The sequence below is a fragment of the Etheostoma cragini genome, chromosome 9 (genome assembly GCF_013103735.1).
Source record: "Etheostoma cragini isolate CJK2018 chromosome 9, CSU_Ecrag_1.0, whole genome shotgun sequence".
Taxonomy (NCBI): domain Eukaryota; kingdom Metazoa; phylum Chordata; class Actinopteri; order Perciformes; family Percidae; genus Etheostoma; species Etheostoma cragini.
The window spans coordinates 7,129,130-7,139,653 of record NC_048415.1 but is presented as its reverse complement, the minus strand read 5'-3'; the positions used below and the strand labels follow the sequence as shown (position 1 = coordinate 7,139,653).

The following is a 10,524-nucleotide window of genomic DNA, read 5'->3' as shown; positions in this document are numbered from 1 at the left end:
GGAGAAAACCGGGACGACAACACAGGGAAGGCAAAACCGGAAAATAACCCCAAACAAAAACCCCAACCCACAACAAAAACTGGCCCTGATGGCAGAATCACGACCCCAGATTTATGATTAATTTTAAAAATTTTAAAAATAATTAATTAAAACAACAAAACACATGCTGGATGTACTCTGAAACCTGATGAAAAAAAGCTGAAAAACACTTTTTGATAAGTATTATTTAAATTGATACATTTTTAAAAATATTTTTAATAGTAGGAAAAGGGTGCAGGTGGTCTTACCGGTATTCACACTTACTGCCGACATTACACATAAAGTCAACATACTTTCTAGAAATAGACTCAAGAAAAAACATTCCAAAGCTGCAAACCATGATCCCTAAAGCGTTTTCATCAGCCCGTAATTCCCTCTTCTGGGAATCTTTTCCATTCCTTTGCGGCACAGCGTCAAAGTTAAACATACATATGAGGTTTACAGCCTGCTACACAATATAAAAGTAGGTAATAGTGAAAGATTCACTGCTCAGACAGGGATGTGAAGGAGAACGTGAATAAGGGAAACACTGCAGCAGCAGCCTCACTTACAACAGTATGCATTTAAAATGAGGAGGTGACATCATTCCCTAATGACATCCTCCCAGCCTGTGTGTGGCAATGACATCATCCTCTGGGTATGCAACGTAATATGAAGATGTTTGTGTTCTGCAAAAGTATATAAATGTACAGTAAAGTGAATGATTTATCAAAATATGAAAATTATCTATGATTGATATCACCATTTCACATAATGGGAGACTACTGGTGTTATGTAGCTGATTATCACTCACAGAACATTTAGGAAGGTTTCAGCAACATGTGATAACCATAAACAATTACTAGTTGTTTGTTTAGCTGTTAATTTTAAAATGTATAACATCTTGTTGTGTATTTTAGTACTACTTGAGATTCACTGTATGAAGGATACTGGTAGGTTTATTTATTTTATTGTATTAAGGGCAGACAATTATTGAATTATTTGTTCATGTATTTTCTACTTGTCTTGTTTTACTTTATTACAATCTTTATTTTTATTTACATACAGCACCTATAACTATTTTCTATATTTATAAGCAGATTGACCATTGCACTTGATTCTTGTTTTCATGACATTTGACAAACATCATCCATTTGACCCTTTGAACAGCGATCACTTTCACCCAGCGTCAAATGGGCCTGTCCCTGTTCATTAGATCATCCACCAACATGATTCATTCTCATTATTCCCATGTCCCGATTGCTCAAGTGAATCATTTTACAGCAGAGCTACAGCATCATCACTACAGAAGATGAGTTCAGCTTTTTACACTGTACCAACATTATGAGTTGACTCCTTTTAACAAACAGCCTCCTGGCCTTGCACTGTCTCTTCACATGAAACAGGGAAGCTGCTAATGAATTATTTAATCAGATTCTCAAAGGGAAAAAATTCCTCACGAAGGGGGAAATACATACCAAGACGATGATGTCATGCTTGTAGACTGGTTGGGATGATGTCACTGAAAGGGTAATTTCTTTATTTTAAATGCATGTGTGATTCTGCTGCAATGCCAGCAGCCCCTAGCATGCAGATTCAATCTCTTTCATCACTGAAATAAGGTTAGATGAAGGGCCTTTGATAGAGTGAGCATGCTCTGTAGGAATTACCTCAGAAGACAAAGGAACTGTTTTTTGGTTTGTTTATTTTTTTTGCTAGAGACACAGCCTATCTGTTACTCTTTTTTAAGTCTTAATGCTAAGCCGAGTTTGCAGTCTTATGGCTTCATATTGGTATTTTCCTATTTATTATGTAAATATGAGAGTAGTGTTAACCTTCTCATCTAACTTTCTGCAATCAAGCACATAAACATATGTCTCAAAAAGTTGATCTAGTTTGTTAAAATCTCACAGTATTCAGCTTTTGTTGCAAATCTATTCAAATCCAATTCCGTGCGTCCAGTCTGACATCCGAAATATACTGCATATCTTTTAAAAAAAACTGTACTATTGACATGAAAATAGCTTTCTTTTTCCTCACCACTTACAAGACATATACTACAGCAGATGCAGTGGCGTAAAGGAAGTTTTCTCATAAATCAGGACCAGGGCAAAGTCAATACCAATTGCTTGTTTTTATCTGGTATGCTGATGTCTGAAAAGTTAAAGTAGGTCATCCACCTAGTGCTTATTTCATTTCCCGGAGGACTGCATGGAAGAAACCAGAGAGGAGAAAGGCCAAAGTATGCAGAGCAAGTGCAGTTTGACCCTACAGAACATATACGTAAACACAAATGTTCTAATAAGAGACTTCTGTATATTGATTCCATTTTTAATACAGTACGTAAAGCGTAGCACAGAGTATATGAATTAAACATCCTGTGCCAGGGTGCAATGCCAAAACCTGGTATTAAGGAAAAAAACGTTTTGACCCCCACCCTCCTGCCCTCAGAATTTAGTTCCTTCGAAATTTAAGTTGCACAAGTCCTTACTGTAGGTTGCCTGGAATATGCTGATCAGTGGACATGCTGACTCAAAACTGGCTCTGTTACTGTTCAATTGTAGACATTTTCAGTTAATTTTTACTAGAATATTTCCCTGTCTGCTGATTACCTTTAATTTTCTTATTTGGAACACATGAAAACGTTCTTGTGATCTTTGGTCTGTGGGCCAGTTTATGTCATGCATTAACTTTGTCATTATGGAAGCATTAGTGTGTGCTGACAAAGTTTGAGCATGATGTTTTTTCAAGAGCACAGCTAACCGATATCTATATCATAAAACAGTTTTGGACCCCTAAACCAGAGAACAATACAACCTGCTGACATCTGCCATTTTCTGAGCTGACACAAAGCATTGGGATCCGAAAACAGAAAACTAGCATTTACAGATTTCTGAAAGAATGGTTTAAAGTCTGAATTTTAGCTATTGCATGTAAAACACATGTGGTCTATGGTCAATCAATCCAACTTTATTTTAGTAGCATCTTTCATACAGGTTAGTGAAGCTAACCGGGCAGATAAACAATGAGCCGAAACTCCCTATTAGGCTCCAAAAAGCTGAGAGAAGCTGCAGATAATTCCCTGTAAAGTCTTCACCATGAGTGACACGTTTCACATTGTCATTTGATAAATTGTCATTATAAAATATTGATTATGTTCGCCTTACACTGCTTAATTTTGAGTTTTGAACCTCTGTTTGACTGGTTTTAGGACAATCACTTTGTGTAAAGAAAAGCCCAACAGTGGCAATGGTACTTTTCCATTGGTGAGTGACTGTTCATTGAATTAAGAAAAGAAAAACATTTCCAATTTCAGAGCTCCACATGAGACACAGCACCTGCCAAACATCTGTCCTGAGAGAGAAGACAGATGTAAAAAAGGGAGGGAGTCAAGTTGGTATGTGCCAAAACCACCACATGGGGAAAAACATTTAAACTGTGTCCACATCTACAGACAGAAGAATTTAGAAGTGTAAAATATATGTAATTTAGAAGTGTATGATACCCTTTCATTAGTCTGGCTATCACCTAGCCAATTAAGCTCAACAGATTCGAGTTTGAGCAAGGCGAAATCAAATCTCCGGCAGAGTAGGCGGGGTTCCCCCAATCTACATTTTCATACATTTTGCCTTCTATCTCATTTATCCCTTTTTATCTTTATATGTTTGAGCCCTTTTAGTTGATTGATTGATTGATTGGTTGATTGATTAGATTAATCAAGTTAATCTAAAGAAAATATAACTACAAATGATATAATCAATTCATCCTCATTCCTTCATCAAGCAAGAATGGCTAACATTAACTGGTTTTCTTAGGTTTATTTAATTTAATATTTCATTTTTTGAGTTTTGAGCTGGTTATTGGACAAACAACTTGTAATAGGCTTCTCTTTTTATTTTTTAAATGACATTTTATGGACTAAATTGTATAGTAGTTGACTTACTGAAAAAGAAAAATTAGGAATTGATATTGAAATTAATCATAGATGCTGCCTTACAGTACTGTACTATTTTTTCACTTGTCCTTTCCTTGTTCCTCCTGTTTCTGTTCCTGTTGCAACACAACTGGAGCTTTGAGGTCACGTGCCCACTTGTAACGAAAAAACCGACCCAAAACACACCCGCTCTGGAGTTAACAAGACAGCCACAGCTAATACATTTAATTGATCTTATTAATGACAATACTCATCCGCTGGCACAAAAACTGGCCTGGAGAACACAAGGAGCTGTTGTCATTGGGGTTGGATGCACAACACGTGAACAACACAAACTAGTGCCAGATGTGAGTGGACAACAGCAGAGGAAAGAGCCTGAGGGCTGAGATTTCTTTTGCATCTTGTGGTTCTTTTTTTCTTTCTAGCTCTCCTTTTCTCTCTGTCTTACGCACACTGTGGCATAAACACTCATGATGATGTGATGAAATTAGCTTTTTCTCTGCACTGCTATAACCCCGTCATCAGAGTGTGATGGAGTCACTCATGAAACCGCAGTCTCTCCCTACGACACAATCTCTACCAAAAACACATGCACATACACGCACACACACTCTCTCTCTCTCTCAACTGTTCTGTCACTTATTCCACACCAAGTAGGTTATGTACTCATACACTTTTTCCTTTGAGACAATACAAATTGCAAATGATTCTGCTCTTCTTTCCCAAGGGGACAAAACAAATATGGAAAGAATTAGAGAGAAAGGCTTAACGAGAGAGAAAGTGCTGAGGCTTCGCAATGCCAAGCATGTGCGTCATCAGATTTTATTATCTAAAACATAGTGAGTCGTCTCTTTCAAGCCAGCACAATGAAGAAATGCCTGGGGGGCATCAAGTAGGGGACTGTCATGTGGTGGCAGATCGAGGCTGTGTTAGTGCTACTATCACCTCAATGTCATTTTGTGACTGCTTTGAAACCAATACGAGTTTTACATGTATGTTAATGTGACATACACATAACTGTAATTCAGATGAAAAGATGTTTGGCAAAGAAACATGCCTGGGATCTCTAAAATGCCCTTGCATTGATTTAGTGTCAGTTTGCTGTCATTGTTTCTTTTCTATCTGCTTGGTTTTAGTTTAACCGTTGTTAGTTATCCCGCTACTGATCAATATCACAAACAGTTGCGCACTTATTGAAAATATGCAGATTAGGGGTCTTAAAACAAAGCCAAGAGTGAGTTTGCTCACAACAGAAAAAAGCTCCACAACATCTGTTAAAAGGAGAGTCAAGCTGATCCCTGACGGACTGCAGCCGAGGCCTGGGCTCACACAATGTACAGAGGAACTGCTGAGCAATTACTGCCCATACTGTCACTTTGAGATTTGAATCGCAATTCACAATAAATGTGGGAAAAAATGAAACATACGATTGGCACTGATGATGATCTATTCAATTCAAAATTCACAGAATGTGTGACAGACGTGAGGCACAAGAAATTGATCATTTGTGGCGTTGTGGTTAAAAAGATGGATTTGGTGGAAAAGACCAAAAAAGACATACACTGGCATTAGAACATAATAAGTCTATACGTGTACCTGAAGAGTGATAGTGTCAAGTTTTTACTGTAAAGGAAGTGTCCATGCACTTCTATAAACATGATTGGATGTTATCAATCAGCTGGCATCCAAGCAACCGATGAATACTGATGGTGAAGACCACCGAATGCACTCTGTTGAGCAAGTACTTGAGCAATACATGCTTTTTTTAAATGTCTGATATTAATTGTAACAGTCATTGAAAATGAAGACAGAAGGACGCAGAAATGCACGACCTGTTTTTATATCAAACCAATGGGAGTTTTTGTGTCCAATTAATAACCACAGCTCCCCAACCACCTACTTATGAGCATGATATAATGTTTTCATCCAGCGCCCACTCACACTAAAGCAGTCTGGATTAGTCAAGCAACAGGCAATGACACCTCTCCACTCTCTCTCTCTCTCTCTCTCTCTCTCTCCCTCTCTCTCTCTCTCTGAGTCACACTTTTGATCTCCACCTTAATGTCTCTCCGCCAACCCTGTTTGTCACCTTGAGTGATCCAAACACTCTTATTGTTCTAAAATCAAAGCTCTTACGTCCCAAAGCATGCCAATAAAGTTTCATTTGAGTGTACTGAAGTTTCGTACAATGTTTTCCTGAATGAAAGCACATTTGCTGTTAATGAATGAAACTCCCCTGGCTGAGGCCATTGTATCACCCGTGTTATTTTGGTTATTTTTCATTCAAATATTTTCCGAGCAAACGTGTAAAACATGGGGTTTGAGTTGTTTATTTACAGCCTGAGGCCATCACTGTTGGATTTTTTTTGTTTGTTTTCCTTTAAGTCCCACTTCTCCTTCATCACAGCTTGTCATTAGAGGATTTCAGATTTATATATGATAATCAACAAAAGCAGGATTTAAAAAAGCATGAGACAGCGAACAAGCAGTTTAGCAATTGAACGGGAAATCTGTACAAACATAATTATATTAGTTCATCTTGTGTTTCTGTAACAGTCTTTTTTGTCCGCTATGCTTTTTTTTCAGCTTTCCGTTCTATTCATAAACATAGCACAGAATAAAAAAACAACCCAACATAGGAAGCGAGGATGAATAAGTGCAAGAGAAACAGGAGTGGTGGGAGTGCTTGTACATGGGGGATAATAAAAACAAAGTGGACAGCGATAATGACAGAAAATGGGAAAATTGGAGCGGAAGCTACACAATGAATACACCAACATGGAGAGTCTTCCTAGAATATTTGCACTGCTGGGCCTCTAAAAGCATTGTCACCAAACCCGACAAACAACAAGTGAGGCAAAACCATTTGTTGACAGCCTTGGAGCTCCAAAACATTTGGTCATAATGTGGTAATTACACCAAACTAAGTTATGAAAGTCTCAGTAATTCCTTAAACCTTGAACCCAGGATCTCTGTGACACTAGAGGAAATCTGTTGTCTGGGTAAAGTGCAGTCAGTCCAAGGACATGTAGTCTAAAGTGGAAACTTTAATGTTTGAATGTGAGTGCATATGTGTTTATCACTATATTAGCCCTTCCTCCAGCTCCCTGTGCCCTTGACTACCAACACGCAGGCATGGAGAATAAATGGAGGTACCTAGTTATTGACATCGTTTTTCAGTTCAATTGTTGCAACTCATATGATTTTGTACCTCTCTACATATTTGGATTGCTCTGATAATGTAGCAATTCAATTTGTTCCTGCAAGTTTTTGATTTATTCTTTTAATGGAGCAGCGGTTTCAAGGAAATTTAACAAGCGCTTATTGACTGGTGTTCCCGGTTATCAGTATGAGATTGAGGTTAGTTATTTCCAGGAAATAGTATGTAATGTAAGCAATTCTGGTTTATTTCCCAATAAACAGTAAATACAATTCTAGAGGAGAAATTCTGCCCACCAAGTTGCTAAACACAACAAAGCAAATACTGAGGACAATAGCTGAGTGTCCTGCAGCCGTAAGAATGAACATGAAGATCAACTGGAGCAGCCACGGGTTAAATAACCACTTACACTTGCAGCTCCTGTGGAAATTCTGCCCTAGAGGTCTAACTGAGCAAACAGTACAGAAGCCCACCATCACCATGGCAATCTCTGTGATTGTAGTCTCACCTTTTGCACTTCTAGAATGAATAAATCAAATGGTCAATTTGGCAGCAAAATGCCCTGCCTATTACCATGGCTTTTAGCTCAGACACAGATAAAAAAAAAAACAGGGTCTGTCGATGGAGGCCAGACTCGTCAGCCCAAGGCTCATCTGAAATGTCTGTGGCCAAAGCCCCTGGTGAAGCCTCAGATTTTACAGTCCAAACATGAGGGCTGTTTTCACTATGGGGGAAAACGGCCTTTAATGAACTACAATGCACATAACTGAAATAATTTACTGTAGGAAGAACCCAGATAAGAGGCTGATAACAAGGTAAGGCAGAGGACAGAATTCTGACTAGATTAGAACTTCAATAAACTCTCCATGGTGGGATATTTTAAAGAAGTATATCAACATTTTGCTTTTGAGTGACATGAGAATGTCAACGTCTGTTCATTAAGGGACTTTGGGGAAATATGTTTATTTGCCTTCTTGCCATAATTATCTGTCTGTTTGATAAGAGTAAGCTTTGCCTGGTAAAAATGAAACAACAAAAAACGCTTTAGTTACATCCGCCAACAAGACTGCAGGAAGTCATTGCTCCGAGAAATAGTCCAGCACATTATCCCCCATAAACATGTTATTTTTATACACAATGTTTTACATTAGAAAGAAACAAAATATATTATGCATCTTCTTCCGGTCTTTACGCTAAGCTGGGCTAAACACGCCCTCCAGGGCTGTGTAACACACAGATATAAGAGAGTTTCTCATTTCACTCTTGGATATAAAATAAACAAATTCCTAAAATGTAGAACTAACTACAACTTCTAACTCACATCAAAATAACACTTAAATTCTCTCTGTGGTTCTCGCTGTACTGCGTCATTAAAGTTTGAAGCAAATCAATGGAGGCGAAGCAACAATGTGGAGAGCGACAGCAGCAGATAGACTGCAACAAGGAGTTCAGGGTAATTAGTTAAAGAAAGGAAAACAGAGAGAAGTGACAACGGCCTGAAATAGAAACTGAAGAAAAACACAAGGTTCATCCTTTGTTTGTACTTTCTCCTCACAAACTGTGATAAAACTCCAGACATTCAGAATAAAACAGTAAGCCAGGTCACAGTGTTGTGATTATCAATTCAGGTGTAATTCATTGTGGGCAGCGTGTGTCATTCACCACACAGCTGTTGTTCCATGTCTTATTAAATTTTACAATATAACTTTGAGAAAGATGACTCACCAGCAGCCCCACACAATCAGACCTCAAGAAGTATACCATGGGAAATAAAGTTTTCCTTCCAGCTGATATCCTGAACATTTGCAGTAGCAGACAGGGAGCTTTATGTGGAGCAGTGCGTCTCCGGGCATGAGGGGCTATTTCTAGACCACAGTGTCAGAATACACACCAATCAGTCACAACAACGCACGCAGGCCAGGATGTTGCATGCATGTGTTTGCACTGCAGGTGTGTATGCACTGTAAGTGTACATGGGGGTTAGAGTTTACTGGTTGAAAGCCATCTCTATTTCTGTGTTCAAGTACACAGACTGGAGGTGTACAGTGTAGCTGTTGGCAGAAGGGAATTTCACAGAGCCTTTGATAAACAGGAGCATACAAGCAGACCCTTCTGTCAGTGGTTGCCTCAGATTTTCCCCTCAGATGGTACAGTGGAGTTTTCTTTGTTCCTGCATGTGTGTGTGCGTGTGTGTGTGCGTGTGTGTGTGTGTATGATGAATGATATTTGATCCCAAAATTCCTCTGACGCACTCTAGCCAAGATGCTTTTGGGTTGCAATGCCACGCCATCTCCAGCAGCCCCTGATCCTGACCAACAGACTCTTTTCATGCCGCTTTACCAGTGAGAAGACCCTCTATAACTGAACATCATTCTGTTTTAAGGTGAAAGATTACCGAGGGACAGATATATGTACATTTGCGAAAGTAGTGCTATTAGCATTATGGCCAACCCGCAGAAAGTGCACGCTGTGATACATCAGCTCACGTCGTATTTACCAAACCTAAAGTTCATCAGGTAATCAGCACCTTTCTCCACCCATTATACTGCAAATTGCGCACATTTAAAAGTCAAGAAATAGCTAAGTAAAGCAAATAGCAACAAACCCCAACAACAGTTATTCCAAACGCTTGTAAAAAGTTATTATTGTAGTGCCATTGTTAGTTTCCATCACAGCTGCAGTTACATCTAATCCATGCTTGTAAAGTGGCAGAGCCAAAGAGGATGCCGCTATTATTAAACTGCCAGTAAGGTACCAAAACTCAGCAGAGGTAGGAAGTTGACCTGCATGACACCACTAACTTACTATTAGCATTAGATTGATCAACAAATGTAAATATCAATATCAGTGATTTACTGCACAGATGCCACCAAACTCGTTAATATTTTTTAGATTGCCAGCCAATAGTTTATATTGTACTTTGTTATACACAGTCCACCAAACACAAGTTAGTCAGCATAGTGATCAGAAATAAATTATTGTTTTGTGATCATTGCAACACAGCTGTGTGGGTCCAATCCTGCCTGTAAATGATACAGTTGGTCATTTAGCACAATTATGTTATTTTCATCATCAGCTGCTTTAAGGACATCTGCATTTTCAGAGTTATTGTTATACATTATAAATATGAAGTGCTGATCGGCAGGAAACTAAGAGACCAATACTGCACCATCATGTTACTGCGTCAGTACACTAACATGTAGAGACTTCTTCATCCCGTCTTTTTGTCTGTGCTAATTTACAGTATTCAGGACACAAAATGAAGCCAAACAGGAAACTATTAAATCTTTAGAGCCAAACATAAAAAAACAAAAATGTTATACAGAGATTCGACATATAGAAGGGACTTTTACAAAAACGTCATGGCTTCCTGTCTACAAATGTCACCTGGGTGTGATAATACAATGACATT

At 38.6% G+C, this 10,524-nt stretch overlaps 1 protein-coding gene across 1 annotated transcript in view; it reads right to left on the bottom strand.

The window, feature by feature from the left end:
* The window catches only part of lepr (leptin receptor), a 34,155-nt gene extending 25,181 nt beyond the window's left edge, over window positions 1-8,974 (bottom strand). The window contains exon 1 of the mRNA XM_034881084.1: window positions 8,838-8,974. The gene's annotated coding sequence lies outside the window, so the exon portion shown is untranslated. The remainder of the gene's footprint in view (window positions 1-8,837) is intronic.
* Between the last annotated feature and the right edge of the window lie 1,550 nt (window positions 8,975-10,524).